Source organism: Brassica napus, chromosome C1 (genome assembly GCF_020379485.1).
Source record: "Brassica napus cultivar Da-Ae chromosome C1, Da-Ae, whole genome shotgun sequence".
Lineage (NCBI taxonomy): Eukaryota > Viridiplantae > Streptophyta > Magnoliopsida > Brassicales > Brassicaceae > Brassica > Brassica napus.
The window spans coordinates 32004966-32026217 of NC_063444.1; the positions used below are offsets into that span (position 1 = coordinate 32004966).

Consider the following 21252-nt stretch of genomic DNA (forward strand, 5'->3'; position numbering starts at 1 on the left):
ATACTTATAGTCTTAGGTTTAAAAAGAAGATCCAAGAACTCCTTCAGAGATTTGTGATTGGAACTCAAAGTTTTTCTACTCTTATCTATATATGCAGCTTTCATATTTCTTTGTGATGAATTGCTTAGTCATGTCTGAGTAGTTCTCTTTGTTAGATTTAGAGTTCAAATATTCATAAGGGATTAGCCCAAAATATAGAATTGCTAAGTATTAGGATATCCATCAATTAAATTGTTCTTAATGCATGTGTTCTATAATAGCTAATTAGAACCTTGCCTATAGATATTAGTGCGCAAGCGGAAGCTTGGTTCTCTGTCTGAATTAGTTTAGACTGTGTTAGGATTGCTAGAAACAAGCGGAAACTGAAGTTTAGGGTATATAACTGAAAAATTTTAGGGTTTGGTATATAGTGTTTTGGGTTTCGATTTAAGATTTAAGATTATATTTTTAAATAACAAAAATATTAGAGTTTTAACATTTGTAGTTAGAATTTATGGTAGATGATTAATTAATTTTTTAAAAAAGTTTGAAGTTTAATGTTTTACTAGATTTTGACCCGCGCTTCGAAAGCGCGGGTTTTTGAGATTATATTATAATATAAAGTCATATACTGAAGAAGAGAATTTTTTAAAAATATATATTCTATGAGTAGTTTATTTAAGATATTATATGTACATTTTATATAACTTTCCCTTAGACCTAAATATTTAATCAGGACCAAAGACCAAACCGAAACCGACTCAAAACATAGGTTTGGTTTGGGTTCGGGTTCAGAGAAAATTACTTAATCGGTATTTTTTTTGGACCCGCGGGTCTTTGTTTGAGTTTGGATCCTACCCGATATCTAGTCGGAAATATTTTGTGTATATTAAGTATATTAGGGTATTTCGAATATGTTTCTGGTATTACATATATTTTTTAAGTTTTGAGTTTGGATTTACAATAGTTTTGGTTTCAGGAAAAAAATTAAATTTTTTTAAGGAAAATTGGGTAATCAGATAAAACTTTGGGTATTTTTTGGTTCATCGGATCAGATTTTGAATAAAATTTTAGATTTTTAGGTATTTAAATATTTTTGGATTTTATGGATTTTAAATATTTTTCATGTTTTGAGTATTTTTCATATTTTTAGATAATTCGAATCTTTTTGAATCCTAAATACCCTAAATGATATGTCCAGATCTAATATACTTACCATTGAGTTTGTGGAAATATTTGAAATATATACTGCAAAGCTTTTTTTATACTTATAGGTTATAACCCGTTCTATGACGTGATATTGTAAAAATTTATAACCAAAGAAAAAAACACTTTAGCAACATGGTTAGACATGGAACTATAAACCAAGAACCAACAATGAATCAAAACCAAAGCAAAAAAAAACTCAAAACTAAATTGATATTCACAAATAACTAAGTGGTTCCTATATATCTAAAACCAAAAAATAAAAATCGAACCTTTAGAAAATATATTATTTTTTTGATAAATACAGATTTCAAATATGGTGGTCCTATGATTGAAGAAATATACAAATTTTAAAAATGTGTTTTTTTCTTCAAAATATAGTGGTTTCCATTTCTCTATTGAATTTTTTTATATTAATCTACTTATGTAAAGTATTCGAAATTTAATAACAATATAATTTTAGATAATAATTTTTCAATCATAAAGATATTTAACAAAACTGTGAAATTGTTTTTAGAACTAATTTCTGAAATACTTAAAGAAAGAAACCATAGTACTTTTCTATTCAAAGAGACACTTAATCATATATAACATGAATATGTTTGCATGTCACGTAATTGCAATAGGAGGTGGACTTGAGAGGTTATAATATTTCATGTCTAACTATTACATAATACATAATTAAGAATATTATAATATTTTATAGTTTTCATGTGAATATTATATATTTTAGATGCCTCACCATTTTGTAGTGCAATTGTATTGCGGTATTAATTTTTTGTTTTATAAATTTATATTTGTTTTCCGTTTTAAGTGTTCTATATTTTTTTTATAAATTTATATTGCAGATGTATCATATATTTGTCAAAATCTATTTATTAGTTATTCTTTTATTGTTTCCATATTTAAAAGTGGGATCTATTACGTGTATTTGAGTTATGGTATCTGAATATATTTGATGAAATATTGATTACAAATCATATTTGATGAAATATTGTTTACAAATCGATTTTTTTTATATTACTAAAAGGCCATATTTTTTTCTAAATGCTATTCATGTTTCCAAACAATATAGATACATAGTGCTATTCTTGTTTCCAAACAAATCTAAAATGTACTTTAGTTTTAATAATATAGATTTTCATATTTAAAAGTGGGATTTATTACGTGTATTTGAGTTATGGTAACTGAATATATTTGATGAAATATTGATTACAAATCGATTTTTTTATATTGCTAAAAGGCCATAATTTTTTTTAAATGCTATTCGTGTTTCCAAACAATATAGATATATAGTGTTATTCTTGTTTCCAAACAAATCTAAAATGTACTTCAGTTTTAATAATATAGATAGTATAGGTCAAAGTATGTGGTTCAGGGTTTAGGGTTAAAGGTTCGAAATAGATATGGTTTGAGATAATGTTTTGAAAATATTTAACTTTATAATTTTATATTTAATATTTGTAGTTTAAATTTTAAAAAATTATTTTATTATTTTATAAAATATTATAATTTATATTGAAAATATTGAACCCTTAGACTAAAATCGATCAATGGTCATGAAAAAACAATATAATTTGTAATTTTAGTTCTTTTCAATTTGTTTTAAAAATTGGTTAAATTTAAAAAATGTAGTTACGGGTTTAAATCAAATTTTAAAATGGAACTTTAAATTAAAGATTAATTTTTTTTAAATGATTAAAATTTGAGTTTAACTCTAAACTATAAACGTAAACTTTAAACCTAAACCTTAAACTTTAAATAATAATAAAAATATTGGATTTAATGTTCAAAGATAAACTTTAAATTTTTATAACTTTATAATTCTATAGTTTACGATTTGAGGTTTATATTTAAGAAAAGATTAAAGTTAGAGTCTTGTAAGTAAGAATTGTATAAGTGATTGTAAGAGAACATATATATCAAGATCAATTTAAAGTCTCAACTTGAAATTCAAGAAACTATACACATTCAGTTGATTTATATTCACTTGATATTGATAAGATGATCTTCAATATAACTTCTTAAAGTACTTGAATTCAGTTTTCCGATTTTAGGGTATGTTTGAGGTATTGCTGATTTATATAAACGATATGGTTGAGTTATCTAAACATTTTCTGATTTTAGGGTATGTTTGAGGTATGACTGAATTATGTAAATGACACGACTGAATTATGTAAACGACACGGCTGAGTAGTGTAAACATAGCATAAATCAAACACACAATACATGGGTGAATTATGTTTTTTACATAGAAAACCAAAAATACAGGTTTTCTGCACCATTCCGGTATTCGACCATGTATCTAAGCTTCAATGAACTACTTTGTGCCGTCTCTGCTGAATCCGTCACTTCTTTTCGTCTCCTTCATTTTCTTTTTGTTCAATTTTCTCTTTCACTCAGATCTGAAAAAAAAAATAGATTATCCAAATATGGGTATGAAATCACAAACAAACTTAATTAAATACATCCCACAATTGCCAATCTGGGTGTTTTTTGGAATATATTTGTCTTTTCTCCTCTGAATGCACACTTCTTATAGCTAGGTTTTCGGAGATTGGCGGGAAGTAACTCAGCCACAACTGCATATATAAACCATCAGTAAAAGAAAAGTAACTCAGCCACACATAAATTAAAACTCAGCCACAAACTCGAAAAACGCAGCAGAGAAGATGATTTCGGGCGATTGCAGGGAAAAATATTTCGTAAAAATTATTGGAGACGACGATTTCGGGGAAGACGATATCGGAGAAGACAAGACAGAGAGTTAGTTCGGGGAAGAGGGAGTAAACACAATGTTTATGACGATTTCAGGGAAGAGGCGGTGAGGGTTCCTTTAGTTCTTCGACGAAGTTGTGCTGTGTTGTTGTGTTTTTTTTCAACGTTATGTAATTAAAGAGATGGTTGATTGTTCTCTAATGCTGATGTGAATACTTAATTAGTGATGTGGATTTAATGTTGAAAAATAATTTCAATTAAAAAAAACTAACCAAAGACCTTTATTGTCATTTACTAGGGATATCCAAACACTCTAATAATTTTTAAAAGATGTGTAACACTCCAGTAATAAACCAACTTTTCTATAACATTCTGGTCATTTTCTCTTCCACTTTTTGCCAAATAACCAAACCGAAAGCTTAAGCAGATTTGTCGGAAGGATCAAATATCTGACCAACAAACAAAACAGTTCCAGTTTTGTCTTCTCTAATTAAGAACAAATATGGATGATCTGCCACAAAATCTATCCTCTTAGGAGGCTCCAGATACATGGAACATCCATCACTGTATGCAAAAGTGACAGCAGCAGCTTCAGCGCCTTCTTCATCAATCTTCACACATGCTTTATGATACAACACCATTGAACGTAATCCCAAGTCTTGGCCGTCTAAGCCATAAGCGATCTTAAACTTTGGATTCTGAATTCATTAACTAAAACTTTGCATCTTGGAGTGTGACAATTCAAGAATCCAGAAGTAGATGCCATTGTCTTCACAAGATCTTCCAATCCATCATTCTTGTCTGGGAGATAAAAGTACATCGAGAAGCTGCCATTGGTACTATAACCACCTTGTCCAAAAGGGAAGCTGTGACTGGTAGCATCACCGAAAAGGCCTTGTTGATAAGAGAAGCTGTGATTGGTCTTCATCATCGCCTTGTCGATAAGGTATCCTGAGGACCTTGAAACCATTATAAGCCTTTAAGTATTGGTTCTCGTAGCTGCTCATGAATGGCACAGCCACTGAGGTTCCATAGATCGTGTTGGACTTGACGAATGGAACTTGCCATGCTCCTTTGAAGTACAAGGCGTTTCCATAAACACAGTTGGTTAGACTCGAGATGGATCCATGAGGAAGAAGATCTTTGATGAGACCATTGGTATGATCTTCAGCCCATTTATTCAGCTAGCTACGCACTTGTTCGGCCTGTTGTGTCAAAGTTATGTCAGAATGTATGAAGACAGAACACAGAAACAAAGTTCAATCAAGAAACAGAGCATAGAGACAGAGAGTTAATTCAAGAAACAGAACTTAGAAACAGAGTTTACTTAAAGAAACAGAGCATATAAACAGTAACAAAAAGCTTACCTTTGATCGGAAGTCTACGCGATCGAAAACAGCTTTGAAGAAATTCTAAAACAGATCCTTGAACGATGAATCAATGGGTAGCGTTTTCTCGATCCAGACACCATTGACGGACGAGATCTTCGGTCCACCATTCGCGCTATGGTCAGCAAAGACAACGGAAACGATCTTGCTGAAGACGGCGTTGAGTTCATCGGTTGAAGAAGATCTCAGAAAGGAGAGTGTTTGATCGGAAAACGGTAAATAATAAGATGTGGGTTTAAACAAAGACGTCTTATTAATGGTTGGAGAAAAAACGTTCGGTCGGTTACAAGGGAAAATAAGAGAGTGCGACAGAAAGGAATCCGGGGGCTCGACGAGCTACCTGAAAAGTAAAACTAACGGCGAGATGAAGCAAAGGTGAAAACCCTAATCTAGCCGTCAAGTGTTAGTCAGTGATTTCGGATCCTTTTCTCGTTGTCTCCCCTTTCGCTTATATAGACGTCCTGATACCTCGTCCTTGACCTAATTTACGCCATCTTGGTGGGCCTCCTCTGCTGGGCCGAGAAGCCCGTAGGCGTCCGAGCAGCCGCTGAGCCGAACGTACTTCAGTCGATGATGATCAACTAAAAATACTCAAGAGTCAAGCCGAGAGACCTGACTCTTGAGCCGACCGATCGAGCCGTCGCTCTTCCTAATCCGGGCCAGGCCTTCCTATTCCTCGGGCCTTGTGGGATGGTCAAATCCATCCTCTACAGTAAGTCCCCCCCCAGTCCATTAGTGAGCGAAGTGCTTTCCAGCTCGTGATGGATTCTAAGGTTTGAAGGTTTGAGGGAATAGGAGGCCTGTCGGAAGGTTGGAGCGGTTGGTCGATGAGTCGCACAGCGTCGTTCTCTCGGAAGCGAGCAGTAGAGGCTTTTATCTCTTCTTTTGATCGTCGTGTCACAGGAAAGGTTCTGGAATATTTCCACTCAAGGCCGATTAGTCGCGGATATTCAGGTCCCGACTGACATATCTAGATTAACCGTTGGTTTATTCTAATTTTAAGATGACCGACATCCGATTTAGACGAGAAGCCGAACCGTCGCGAGGGTCCGCTGGACATTTGGGAGAGTTTCAAGGCCCATTTAGGCCCGTTTAGGCTTAATGACGACACCTCGAATTCCCCCCTCTTTTTTTTTCTTTTAAATGTACCGAGAAGTCGAAACGTCGCGAGGGTCCGCTGGATTTTTAGGGAGAGTTTCGAGGCCCACCTAGGCCCGAATAGACCTAATAATGATGCCTCGAGTTCCCCCCTTCTCTTTTCCTTATAAATACGCCGATCCCCTCTCATTTCTTCAAGTTTCCTCCGCGATCAAAGTTACTTTCTCTCTCTCCTTCTTTTATCTCTCTAAGTGTTATAGTCTTCACTCGACGCGTTCTCCGCCGCCTTGTTCTATCATGTCGTCGGCTCAGGGGTTATCGAGGCAGCAAAAAGGGAAATCGGTTGCGGCGGCATCGGCTCCGGCAAGGGGTTCTGGCGGAGGTTGTATCGGGGGTCTCGAGTCGACCCATCACGAGGCGATGATGGACACGGTCGATTTGTCTCGCTCCCAGAGACTTTTGGTCGCAGATGCCACCTGACTTGCGAGGGAAGGGAGCGAGAACGTCGTCGTGAGGGACGTGATGGAGTGTGCGAGAGACGGGCAGAGCGGGGTGGTGCCCGTTGATTCGATTATCTTGAGAGCTCGCGCAGTGGAGGGCGATCCTTCAGAAGACGACGACTCTGAAGCCGAGTTGTTTCCGACGACCTTCTATCCCGAAGGGATTTTCGAAGAGCTTCCACGACTACATCCCGACTTATTGCGCCCTGCTTTCGTGGCTGGTAAAGATTGGGACGGTGTGGAGGAGATTAAGTCGACCCTGAGAAGCGTGAAGAGGGTTCTTCGGGCCCAGAACGCCACAGGCGTGACTTTCCTTATTCCTACAAAGGAGCAAAGACCTTGGTCTCCTCCGATCGGGTACCAAACAGTTTACGAATCTTATTTCCAGCCTCCTCGAGAGGACTATCGGGTCCTATGGAACCGTTCTTGTGGTAGAATATCTTGTCGCGAGCTACGTCTGATTCTGTTGATCTTAACGAAACTTTCTTTTTGTTGCGCTCACAGTTGGCCATCCCACTTCTCCGGTCAATCCTGAGGATTTCCTAAAGAGCGTTCGAGCCGTCGCTTTGCTTCGGATCTACCGTTTGTCCGAGATTACCGTCGAGAAGATTCGCGAGCTTAAGGATCGGATCGCTCGAAGTGCGTTCTCTCGCCGTTTCTAGTTATTCTTTCGATCGCAAAGTTTATTTATCGCGTCCTGACCTTTCTGCCTTATGTTTTCAGGAGAGTTGAGATCTGACCTTCCGACCATTCTTCCTATTCGCACCAAGCGACTAGATATCTTCCCGAAGGACATCCAGAAGCAAGTTTCTGAAGCAAAGAGGACAGGAACTCTTCCCGATTTGAGCGCGATGTTAGCCGCCCAGCTGGGACTGGCTAGCGAGGAAGGACCCTCAGCGACGGTTCCTCGCACGGTTTCCCCTTCTGGCGCTAGAAGCGCGGGGAAGGGTAAGAAAAGGAAGAGGGGCGGCTCGGGAGTCGAGGGGAGTGCCGAGGAGGCGAGCGACGTTCCTCCTTCTGGCGAACCCCAGAAGAAAAAGAAGAAGAAGAAGAAGAGGACGAAGAGGCCTGTTGACGAGCAGTCGGAGAATCCCAAGGAGCCGACTGAGATTGAGGAGGGTGATGTTCAAGAAGAAGAACTTCAACCCGAAGAGGAGGATCCTGAGGCTGAAATCTCAGGAGAACGGGACGACGCGGCGGAAGCTGGCGAAGGGGAGGAATCTGAAATTTCTCTTAACGTCGCCCGTCCGGACGGTTCTGAAGATGACAGCGGGGAGTCGCCGCTTTTGATCAGGAGACGCAACGACGAGGTCGGCGATGAGGGGCGATCTACTATTCTGGCGTCTTCTCGCGAGGGAACTCCGGCTCCCATTGGGGAAGGGGTCGCTCAGATCGGCACTTCTTCTCGCGGCTCCGCTATCTTGAGGAGGGTGCCCGGAGTCAACTTTTCAGACAAGGTTTCGTTTCACTACGAGGGACCGGCCCCTCTAGTGTACGTCCCCGAGAAGTGTGGAGAGTTCCTTCGCCAATTAAGGGGGAGGGCGAAACCTTTGCCTGCTGTGAAGGACCTCATTTTTGGGGGTGAATACGAGGAAGCCGCAAGGGCCAAGCTGCTGGTAAATGACTCGGCCCCCTTTTTTTTTTTTTTTTTTTTTTTTTTTTTTTTTGCTTCGTCCTTTAACTTTTTCTTACAATTTTCATCTCCTCGTTTGTTTAGGGGGATAGTGCGACGAACGTCGTGATCGATAAGTATGACACTGCCCTGAAGGGAGCTTTGGGCGAACTCGAGCTGGCTAAGAAGGAGCACGCGGCGAAAGAGGAAGCTTCTGCTCGCCAGCTGAACGCATCGAGGGCTGACGTCGAGAGGCTTAACGGGATGGTTGCTCGCATCATCGCTCGGAGTGATGAGCTCAAAGCCGAGTTGGAGGTATCTCGGGGAGTCGTTTGTGAGCTCGAGCGGAAGAACGCCGAACTTGAGGGCGAGAAGGTTTCGCTCGTTGAGTCTCATGAAAGAGAGATGAGGTGCCTCAGAGATTCCAGGATCCTGGAAGTGACGAGGGAAAGAGGAAGAGTCGAGGCCGAGATGGCCGCAAAAGCTAATCGTCTCTTCGCTAGGATTCGCTCCTGAGAAGAGCGACGAGGTCCCTATGAAGAGGCCCGGTTGCTTACTAGCCAAGCCTTCGGAACCAGGAAATGCCTCGAGGCTTTGAGGAGGGCTGGGAGCGACATCTCGCAAGCTACTATCGAGATATTCGCCGAGCAAGAGAAGAAATACGAGGAGGAAGCCGAGAGGCTTAGGGTGGGCGAGATACCCGAGGAAGATCTCACACTTTCTCCTCTCGTATTGGACTCTCAGTTTGTGGATGCTCGAACCTTGGCGAGTCTCGATCCATATGGTTCCAACGCCGGCTTGATCGATCCGGAGACTGCAGCGAGTCTTCACGTTCCGCCTACTCATCCGACTGAAGAACGGCGCGAAGACCCAGCGCCTCTTCTTGAAGGTCCTTTGGCTGATCCAGAGGTCGTCCCGAGACTAGACGAAGCGCATGTTTCTCCGGCTGCTCGTGAGTCGAGCGTCAGGGCTTCGGAGCTCTCAGTCCTCAACAAACGCGAGAGTGATCGGGAAGCTTAGTCTTTTTTGTTTGTTGTTTCTTTTGAGTCTCGTAGGACTTGTGTTGTTGCCTTTGGATTTTTGCCTTTCGAGGCTTCTACTTTGTTGTGTTTTCTTCTGTTTTGTTCCAACTCGTCGAATTGTATTAACTGTTTTCCTTTAATTGTACTTGTCTATCAAATGCATGATTTCTTAAGATTCGAAGTGACTGTTTGCTTGGTATAAACGTTGTCCGAGATATTGAATCGTCGTAGTGTTTAGCTCGTCATGACTTTGTCTCGGTCGATTTGTTTGACTCGCGACCGTTCGTCATTTGAGTTTGGTTGTTAATTATGAGTTTTCGACTTTGACGGTTCCAAGTCGACCCTAACGTAATTTTCAAGCGTTCGGCGGGCCAAATCTTACTTAGCAAATTACAGGGTGAGTTGGAGTCATTGTCTCGGCCGTGTTGGTTTAAATCGCAACACGGTCGGCTCCCGTGAACGCGTGCCTGATCAGAACATATCCAACGTGGGATGCGAGTACCAATACGCTTGTTCGGGAAGCCGGGGCATGCTCGTGTCGGCATCGCTTAAGTGATCGTCTGCTTCGGAGATCGATTCCTCGGGGAGGAGTTTTTTTTTTTTTTTTTTTTTTTTTCGGCTGGACCCCTTTTTCTTTTGGGCTGCCTACGTATCCCTTTGTGGGAATCAAGTCATTCGTAGTTCTTAGATTGCGAGTAAAAGTGGCTTTTGAGGCGCATTTACTCTTTTTTTTTTTTTTTTTTTTTTAGCGAGAGAATGTGACCTTTGGTCGTTCTTTCGCCCTTTTTTTTTTTTTTTTTTTAAGAGACCGAGTAAAAGTGGCCTTAGTGGCGCATTTACTCGGTAAAGTGTTCGTCTTGACTAAGGATGGAAGAGAAGGAGATGTTTGGAGTTCCAAGCTCTCGGTACTGCTTCGCCCGTTGAAGTCTCGAGGCGGTATACTCCTGGTTTGATGACTTTGACTATCTTGTATGGTCCTTCCCAATTGGCTCCAAGCTTGCCGGCTTTCCACTCCTTAGTATTTTCGAAGACCTTTCTTAAAACAAGATTGCCCATTTTGAGGGGACGCGACTTAACCTTTTGGTTGTAGTAGCTCTCGATTTGATGCTGGTAATTTTGGATACGGAGTAGTGCTTGGTCGCGCTTTTCCTCGATGTCGTCGAGTGCGTCGAGCAGCATGTCACGGTTGAGTTTGACGTTTTCTGGCATTCGTGATCGGCGCAAACTCATCACATTCACTTCTGCGGGAGCCATTGCCTCGACGCCGTAGGCCATTGAGAAGGGCGTAGCCTTCGTCGCTCCGCGAGGAGTTGTTCTGTGGGACCACATGACACCATCTAGTTCATCCGCCCAGCAACCCTTCTTTAAGTCGAGTCGTTTCTTCAGACCGTCGATGATGGTCTTGTTCGTCGACTCAGCTTGGCCGTTACTCTGCGGGTTTCTCGGGGTCGACATGTTGAGTCGAATGCGCCATCTGTCGCAGAATCCCTTGAAATGATGCGAGATGAATTGTGAACCGTTGTCTGTGATGATCTCGTATGGGAGCCCGTGTCGGCAGATTATGTTCTTCCAGACGAAGTTTTGCACCTCCTTGTCGGTGATGCTGGCATAGGCTTCGGCTTCAACCCACTTGGTGAAGTAGTCTGTGAGGACCATGATGAACTTCTTTTGGCGAGATGCCGGCATTGGACCGATGATGTCCATTCCCCATCGCATGAATGGATATGGAGCAGTTAGGGTATGAAGGAACTGTGTTGGGCTGTGTAAGGTGGGAGCGTGACGCTGGCATTTGTCGCACTTGCGCACGTATCTCTCGCAGTCGGCGTTCATGGTTGGCCAGTAGAATCCGAGATTCATCACTTTTAATGCAAGAGCTCGTCCGCCCGAGTGATTGCCTGCTGCTCCTTCATGTGTTTCGGCCATGACTAGTTTCGTTTCTTCGCCGAAGATACATTTGAGTAGCACCTTCGTCGCGGTCCATCGGTGTAGTTCCCCGTCCATGACAACGTAGTGTGCACTACGTCACTTCAGTCGCCGCGCGTCCCATTTCTCGGTGGGCAATAAACCTTCAGCGAGATAATCGATGAGTTCCTTGCGCCAATCTGTTGGCTGATCATCCTGCGAAGGAGGTTCTGCTTCGTCGATGTCCATCTCTTCGCTAATCGCTGCTGCAATTGCAGTCTGTTCCGCCTTCATGTCGATGCTCGGTTTCTCGATTTTATGGATTGGGATTGTCCTCTTGACTTGATCGTGTAGCTTGCTTCCTAGAGCAGCGAGGGCGTCGGCACAGACATTTTCTCCGCGAGGAACCTTCGTGAGTTCGAAGAACTCGAAGTCTCGCGTGAGGTCTTGGATGAGTTTGAGGTAGGCGTCCATCCTTACATTGCGGACGTCGTAATTGCCGAGGTACTGGCTTACAACAAGTTGAGAGTCGTAGTAAGCGCTGATTCTTTTGGCCTTTACTGCCTTGGCAAGGCGGAGCCCTGCGATGAGGGACTCGTACTCAGCTTCGTTGTTTGACGCCGCAAAACCAAAACTGAATGACTGCCGGATGAGTTCTCCTGTTGGTGATTGCAGTTTCACTCCTGCCCCCGACCCTTTACTCGTGGATGAACCGTCGACGTGGAGGATCTAGTTTACACTTGGTAGGATGAGGTCTTGCTCCAGCTCTGGTGTTAACTCGATCAAGAAGTCTGCAAGGACCTGTGACTTTACTGCTGTGCGATTCTTGTACATGATGTCATGTTCGCTCAGCTCCATCGCCCATTTAGTCAACCGTCCTGACTGGTTGGTATTCTGCATAACCGTTCGGAGTGGTTGGTTTGAGAGCACTTCAATCGTGTGCGACTGAAAGTAGGGTCGCAGTTTCCTGGCCGAGGTGACGACAGCTAAGGCCATCTTTTCGAGTGTTGGGTATCTCGTCTCCGGCTCGGTCATTCTTTTACTTGTGTAAAAGATTGGTTTCTGTTCTCCCCGATCTTCTCGAATGAGCACGCTGCTGACAGCGGAGGATGTGACGGCTATGTAGAGAGACAATGTGTCGCTGGCTTCTGGCTTTGATAGTACTGGGGGGGTTGTGAGGTAGTGCTTGAGTTGATTGAACGCCTCTTCGCACTTTTCGTCCCAGACGAACCTCTTGTTGCCCCATAGTAGCTCGTAGAAGGGAAGACACTTGTCGGTTGATCGCGAGATGAACCTGTTGAGGGCTGCTATGCTTCCGGTTAGTCGCTGTACTTCGCGGCTGTTCTTTGGGCTTGGAAGATCGAGGATCGCTGAGATCTGCTTGGGGTTAGCCTCGATTCCTCGTTGAGTGACAATGTAGCCGAGGAATTCTCCCGAAGTGACACCAAAGGTACACTTGGCTGGGTTGAGCTTCATCCCGTAGTCATTCAAGATCCTAAAGCAGTCGCGTAAGTTGTTTAGGTGATCGTCGGCCTTGGGCGATTTGACTAACATGTCGTCGATGTACACTTCCATGGTGTTGCCTAGCTGATCAGCGAACATTCGGTTGACGAGTCGCTGATAAGTCGCGCCGGCATTCTTTAGCCCGAAGGACATCACCTTGTAGCAGTAGGTCCCTCTGTCGGTGATGAATGCCGTCTTCTCGCGATCGTCGGGATGCATCAAGATATGGTTGTATCCCGAGAAAGCGTCCATGAAGGTTAGGAGTTCGTTACCAGCAGTTGATTCGACGAGACGATCGATATGATGGAGTGGGTAACTGTCTTTTGGGCACGCCTTGTTGAGGTCCGTGAAGTCGACGCATATGCGCCATTTGCCGTTTTTCTTTTTGACGACAATTGGGTTAGCCAACCATTCGGGGTATCGGAATTCGGTTATGAAACCTGCGTCGAGGAGCCTGCCGACTTCTTCGTTTACGGCTTTAGATCGTTCTGGACCGAGTTTTCGTCGCTTCTGTCGGATGGGTTTGAACGTCGTATCGACGTGCAGTTCATGAGAGGTAACTGCGGGGTCGATCCCCTTCATGTCGGAAGTCTTCCAGGCGAACGTCGAGGCATTGTCTTTGATGAAAGAGATGATCCTTGAACATACGTCGTCGGACAGGTAGACGCCAACTCGGATGATTTTCGTCGGGTCGGATTCATCAATTGCGACTTCGCGAACTTCTTCCTTCTGAGGGTATATCTTGTTGAGTGGTTTACTGACGGAGTTGACAAGGGAAGCTTGTTGCTGCATATTTACAGTTGCGATCAGTAGTTCTCTTGCGGCTTGTTGATCTCCCCGAATCGTCTGAGTTTTGCCGTCTTTTCCGGGAAATTTGATGCATTGATGATAAGTTGAAGGGACGGCTTTCATGGAATGCAGCCATGGTGTTCCGAGTATGGCATTATAGGGTGCTTTGGCGCGGATGACGGAGAACTTGACGGTGCGGGTTATACCACCTGCGTAAACTGGAAGGCGAATTGTCCCGATCATTTGCTCCGAGGCTCCGTTGAAGCCGGTGAGCGTGCGAGAGGAAGGCTTCATATCCCTTAAATCAACTCCCATTTTGTCGAGTGTGTCGCGAAAGATGAGATCGACTGAGCTGCCGGTATCAATAAGGACTTTTGCGACCAGACATTCGCCGATGTCAAGGTCGACGAGGAGAGGATCGTTATGTGGCATGTGGACGCCCTTGGTGTCTAGTGCCAAAAAATTGATCTGGTGATCATTTTCGACTGAAGAAGGCCACTTCTGAGAGGTGGTTGCTTGACGTTTGTAATCTTTGACGGCTCGAACCGAGTCACCGCAAGGTGGTGATCCGCCCATTATGACACTAATGTGCGGGGCTCGGTTAGCTCGCATTGATTCGAGTTGCTTCCTCAAATCGTCAGTTTTGTTCTCGAATGTAGGAATTTCTGCGGGCTGTTTCTTTTTTGACTCAAGACGTCGTCGCAGATCGGACCCTTTCGAACGGTTGAGTTGGATTCGCAGGTCGTCGGCCTTCGAATTGAGCTGGTCACGAAGGTCGCCAGTTTGACCGACTCTCTGAGCGTTGCATTTTGAGATGGTCGCACGGAGGTCGGTGGTTCCTGTTTTTTCGTTCGTGGTGCTTTTTCGCTTCAATAGAATGCGTAGGTCTTTATCTGCTTTCGAGGGAGCGAGGGACTGCTTATCCTTGCTGTCCAATTTATCGCGCAGATCTGGTTGCACTGTCGGGACGTCGTCATCAGAGGAGTCGCAAGGGCGAGAGAGTATGACTTCCACTCGTCGCCGGCGACGCGGGTGTTCGTCTTCTGACGAATCGTTGGCGGGGCCGACGTTGTTGACGGGAGTGCGCTCAGGGCTTGCTCTTTCCTCGCTCGGGGCCGTGTTCTTTTGGGACTTCTGTGCCTTCTTCTCCTTATTCTTACTCCAGCTTTTAGTGTTTTTCGGTGTCGTAGGAGAAGTGGGCATTTGGATTGTCCCATTAGTGATCCCGTCGAAAAACTGCCTGATGAGGACCTTGCATTCCTTCATGTCATGGGAATCCCTTTTGTGGTAGAGGCACCATTTTTTCGGCTCCTCGGAGTTTGAACTCGCTGGTTCGGTTGGGATTGATTGCTTCGGAGCGGAGTCTCGATCCCAGTGGTTCCAGCCTTTCTCTCGCGTGATGGCTGCTGATTTTGGAGATTCCTCATCATCGACCGAGCTAACGTAGCCTCGCTTCTGAGTGGTATTTCCACTGGAGGAGTGCTGGCGAGGCTCGGGGCGGGTGTCGTTCATTCGGGAGGATCGCTGTCTCGCTGCTGCTTCTTTTGCGAACTTTTCTCTGGTGTCTTCTTCCATGCTGATGTGGTCATCAGATCAGCAACTGAACCAGAGGTCAACCCAAAGTCCTACTCAACCAGCCAAGGCGCCAGCCAGGACATATGTGCACTAAAAATGACATATATTACAAACGGGGAGGGTTAAATGACGAGGCTAATTGTTATGGATTCTACACTCAAGAAGAAGTTCAGGCCAATTGGAATTGGGCCAAAATATTCACGGAGACAGAAGTTATGAATTTTACAAGTCAGAGGTTTCTCAGCCCGTCCATCTGCGAGTACCCGACTTTAGAAGGAGATTCAAGCTCAAATAAGGAGCGTCCTGAAGCAAAGCCCATCATAGGAGTTAAGAGGAGTTTATCAGCTTTCCAGAAAGCCCAAGATCAGGAGAAATGGCCACGGAATTATGAAGTTATGATCCAATCTCCAAAACCGGTCAAACCAGTTCTACACTTGCCTCAATTGGAAGCAAACCGGTTCAATAAGCTTCAAACCAGACATTGGCGACCAGGAGATCATTTAAAACAATCAGGAGATATTCTAGGAGTACAGGAGGAGTTCTACAAGTTCATACCATGCACCAGCAACCATTGGATCAGGAGGATCCTCATTTACTCAAACCTGCCTTATTTGGAGCAAACCGACATTAATGTCCAACAGCTCTTTTCTCTTCAGAGCAGGCACGAGATCAGAACCTTTCAAGCCATCCAGAAGATCCCAAGGAAGCTCTCTTATCCCCTTAAACCGTCCAGGTTCAAGAAGAATCAAGTTTCTCACTTGGAGCCAAAATCCCATAAAAGGCTCCAACGGCTAGTTTCCGATTTTGTTAGTTTGCTTGATTTGTTTCCTTTCTTTTCTTCTTATGAACGTTAGAATTAGTTTCCAGAGCATTATATAAGCTCTTAGATAGTCATACTAAAAAGACACCCTTAATCACCAAGTTAATAGAAAGTTTATTCAGTTTTATCAAAGTTGTTCTTTGTATAAAATAACGGTCTTTAGGATTCAAAGAGAGATTCTTTGTTGTCTTATTGATTTCGTGAGTCTAGTTTATTTGTGCAAATCAAACAAGCTCAGTACACAGATTGAGAGAGTCAATCACTTCGATCCATCATTCCATCAGATTGAGAGATTCAATCAAACCTTCCTCCGCAAATCCACTTCAGTTCATCATCTAATCAAGCTGAGAGTGATACACATCCAGCAGCTTGATTCCATCCTATCCTTTGTTTATTTATCATTTTATCATTATCATTATCATCATCATTTCATTCGTTTTCATATTTGTTTCTGTTTGCATCATAAAAACTCTAAACTCATAAAAATCGGTTCTCTTTGTTTTCAGATTTAAACCTTGGTTCCACCATTTTTATCAATTCGTGGGTTACCCCCGTGTGCCTACAACATTTTGGTATCAGAGCTCAAGCTCCTGAATCAGGTCATTCTATCCTTGCATCATTTATTGCTTGCATTTGTTTTTCCATTCATAAACCGAAAATCCATAAAAACTGTCTTTTTGTTTCAAGTTTTGTTGCTTCATATTTTTCTGTTCTTGCTGTTCATCATTCCTATAAACCATAAAAGAAAAAGAAAGAAGAAGTTTTTATTTAGTTTGATCCACGAAAATTCAAAAAAAAAAGTCATAGTTGTTTGCATTCATTAGTTTCCATAAAAGAAAATCCCATAAAAATTTCTGTTTTGAATTTGATTCCTTTTCATTTGCATTCATAAATTCAAAAGCCAAAAGAAATCATCCTAGTTATTGTTTCATACCATTTCTACTTGTACATTTCGTGATTGCATCAGAAAAGAAAAAGAAAATATTTTTAAGCTTTAGTTTATATCATTTGCATATTTAATTGTTGCATTTCATCCAAAGAAAATTCAAAAACAAAAATTCAGCATTAGTTTGCTTTCCATATTTTCTTTTCATTTGTGTTAATTGTCATTTATTATTGTTTTATTTCGAGATTTGCATTAAGAAAACCAAAAGAAAAATCATTTTGCATAATTTATTTCATTTCGGTTCATAATTGCATAGTTTCTCGGTTTAGTTTTAATAGATTGCATTTTGTTTACTTATTTTGGTTCAACCAAAACTTCCCATATCTTTCACTTGATCTTTGAGATTGTTTTCAGGAAGCAATGGAAGAGGAGAGACACAGCCAAATCATGAAGACCAGACTGAACCAACACTTAGTAGCTACACAAGAGCTCCATGATAATATTGCTCAGTTGGGAAAAAGAAATAAGCCACAAGGCAGACGACCACCACATGGAGAAAGAAGATTTGGAGATGCACTAGATGCTGGCTATGTTGAGCCCAAGCCACCAGATCCTTCATGGATCACCAAACACCAAACTTCTTATACTCATGAATACTCAAATTATTCTTATCATGATTATAACTCTGCTGATGATGTTAGTATTTATTCTTTTTCAGGAAGCAGTTGGTCAAGTGAGTATCTAACATGGGAAAGAACCATGGATGATTGGTTTACATACTATGGCGTGCCAAAGAAGGAGAGGCTAGCTCATGCCATCAAGCAACTTTCCGGAAAAGCTTACTCATGGTGGAAAAGAGTAGATAAGACACATGGTAAAAGTCCAGAAGAGGTTGTCACCAACTGGAAAGATCTTAAAGATGTTATGATCAGGAAGTATGTGACTACACTTCCCACGCAAGAAACCAGAAGAAAATACGCAAGGAGATTTTCAAATGGTGTGTCCAAAGAGGCAAAGAAAGTTGTGCCACAACAAGGCCATAGAAGCTTGATCTATCAAGACCAGATTCGGCCAAGCCAGATGCCCATGATTTTATATGATAAATACCAACCTTATGAGGTCCCAAAGGCCATGGAGAAGAAGAACCTTGTCAGCCAATACACGTTGGCCAGACACAAAGAAAAATCAGACAAACCGATTTTTCAAGAGCAGGCCAAGGTAAGTCTTATACTTGATAAATTTGTTTATAAATCATCTCCCACTGGTATGAGTCACTTGTCTTTGTCCAAGGATGTTAAGACAGGTCCTGAGGTTCAGAAAGACACGATCACCCAATCCTTGTTGAGATCAAAAGCTGTCCATGACTTAAGGAATAAAGAGATTCCAAGCCCAAAGAAAGAAGAGACAACAAGCCAATGTAAGTCTTCTAACTCTAAAAATTTAAAAGATCAGACATGTTATAGATGTCATAAAAGAGGACACTTTGCTGTAGTTTGTCCAAGAAACCAAGTATTGATAGAGACATCACTAGAAAAGAAAACAGATTTATCTTTGAAAAGTGATAGTTTTATTCAATATGATTTATTGGTTCCAAATTCTTGTATAATGCACTTGTCTTTGTCAAAGGGTGTTGTAACAGGACTTAAGGAGCAAGAATTTAAAGAAGAATAACCACCAGGCGTGACTCTTGTGATGGACCAGAAGATTGTTCAAGAGACAATGCAGTCCATATTGCTTAAAGAAGCAAAACCAAAACATTACCAAGGTAAGGCTTTAGAATCTCAAAAGAGAATGACAGCTGACTTGCTCTATCTTGGTGCAGATTATACAGTTTCGAGGTCAAAACCTTGTCAAGAGGGAGGGGATGATGTGGTCATCAGATCAGCAACTGAACCAGAGGTTAACCCAAAGCCCTACTAAACCAGCCAAGGCGCCAGCCAGGACATATGTGCACTAAAAATGACATATATTACAAACGAGGAGGGTTTAAATGACGAGGCTATTTTTTATGGATTCTACACTCAAGAAGGAGTTCAGGTCAATTGGAATTGGGCCAAAATATTCACGGAGACAGAAGTTATGAATTTTACAAGTCAGAGGTTTCTCAGCCCGTCCATCTGCGAGTACCCGACTTTAGAAGGAGATTCAAGCTCAAATAAGGAGCGTCCTGAAGCAAAGCCCATCATAGGAGTTAATAGGAGTTTATCAGCTTTCCAGAAAGCCCAAGATCAGGAGAAATGGCCACGGAATTATGAAGTTATGATCCAATCTCCAAAACCGGTCAAACCAGTTCTACACTTGCCTCAATTGGAAGCAAACCGGTTCAATCAGCTTCAAACCAGACATTGGCGACCAGGAGATCATTTAAAACAATCAGGAGATATTCTAGGAGTCCAGGAGGAGTTCTACAAGTTCATACCATGCACCAGCAACCATTGGATCAGGAGGATCCTCATTTACTCAAACCTGCCTTATTTGGAGCAAACCGACATTAATGTCCAACAGCTCTTTTCTCTTCAGAGCAGGCACGAGATCAGAACCTTTCAAGCCATCCAGAAGATCCCAAGGAAGCTCTCTTATCCCCTTAAACCGTCCAGGTTCAAGAAGAATCAAGTTTCTCACTTGGAGCCAAAATCCCATAAAAGGCTCCAACGGCTAGTTTCCGATTTTGTTAGTTTGCTTGATTTGTTTCCTTTCTTTTCTTCTTATGAACGTTAGAATTATTTTCCAGAGCATTATATAAGCTCTTATATAGTCATTCTAAAGAGACACCCTTAATCACCAAGTTAATAGAAAGTTTATTCAGTTTTATCAAAGTTGTTCTTTGTATAAAATAACGGTCTTTAGGATTCAAAGAGAGATTCTTTGTTGTCTTATTGATTTCGTGAGTCTAGTTTGTTTGTGCAAATCAAACAAGCTCAGTACACAGATTGAGAGAGTCAATCACTTCGATCCATCATTCCATCAGATTGAGAGATTCAATCAAACCTTCCTCCGCAAATCCACTTCAGTTCATCATCTAATCAAGCTGAGAGTGATACACATCCAGCAGCTTGATTCCATCCTATCCTTTGTTTATTTATCTTTTTATCATTATCATTATCATCATCATTTCATTCGTTTTCATATTTGTTTCTGTTTGCATCATAAAAACTCTAAACTCATAAAAATCGGTTCTCTTTGTTTTCAGATTTAAACCTTGGTTCCACCATTTTTATCAATTTGTGGGTTACCCCCGTGTGCCTACAACACATGCGGATAAAGTTGTGCGAGGGAGCGATGGCGTCGGAGACAGATTTTGTCGGATATCGGTAAAGATCCTGGCGGAATGTGGAGTCGACGTGCAAGGTGTTCATCAAAGATTCGACGGCGATATGGTCGGGAATATCAATCTTCGAGACAATAGCTTTGAATTTTTCCATGAAGTCGCGGAGACTTTGGTCGCTGGCGTGAGTGAGGTTCCACAAATCTGACACGGTCGCTTCCTGGTTGGTGAACATGATATAGTTCTTAAGGAAAGCCGTCGAGAGGTCGTGGAAACAGTCGACGGAGTTCTCTCTGAGGCCGGTGAACCAAGTAAGGGACGGTCCTTCTAGGGTTTCGACGAAGAGTTGGCAAAAGCCAGCGTCTTTGTCTTCGTCTGTCAGGTTTGCGCGTCGCATCGCTATGTTGAAAGATGTGACGTGAGTAGAAGGGTCAGAGAGACCTTTGAAGGTTGGAAGACGGAGTTTCTCCATCTTCTGTAGCCGCACGCCGGTAACCTTTTGCGTGAAGGGTGTACGAAGAGATTCCGCGAGTACATGCTCGATTTGGGGCGCGGACGTCGTCACCTGGTGGATCTTCGAATTGATATCGAGGACCGACTGTTTCAACGCGGCTAGTTCGCTTGCGGTGTGCGCGTTGGTGTCGTTACCGGCGCCTTGGTTATCGTTATCCCGCGTAGGTGCCAAGTCGGTGGTTCATTCTGTGGCGAACAGGTGTCGACGATACTGCACCGTTGAAGCTTCGGCGTTTGCAGCGAGAGGAGCAAGGATCTTTGCTATCGCCGTGATTTGGTCAACTGTCGCCTTCTGCGCCGCTTCTTGTAGGGCGAGGCGTGCCAGGATAGTTTCCATAGATGCAGGATGGGGAAGTGGAGTTACTGGTGTAGGCGTAGGTGTCACCTCTGGAGCCGGTGTCACCTCGAGAGCTTCGCGCTCCTCGCCTGACGAAGAACTGTCGTTGCTAAAGACCATAGTTCTGACGTTACTTTGC

General features: G+C 42.5%; 1 pseudogene; it reads right to left on the reverse strand.

The window, feature by feature from the left end:
• Nucleotides 1-2284: 2284 nt before the first annotated feature.
• Nucleotides 2285-21252, reverse strand: part of LOC106393080 — a 28796-nt pseudogene continuing 9828 nt past the window's right edge.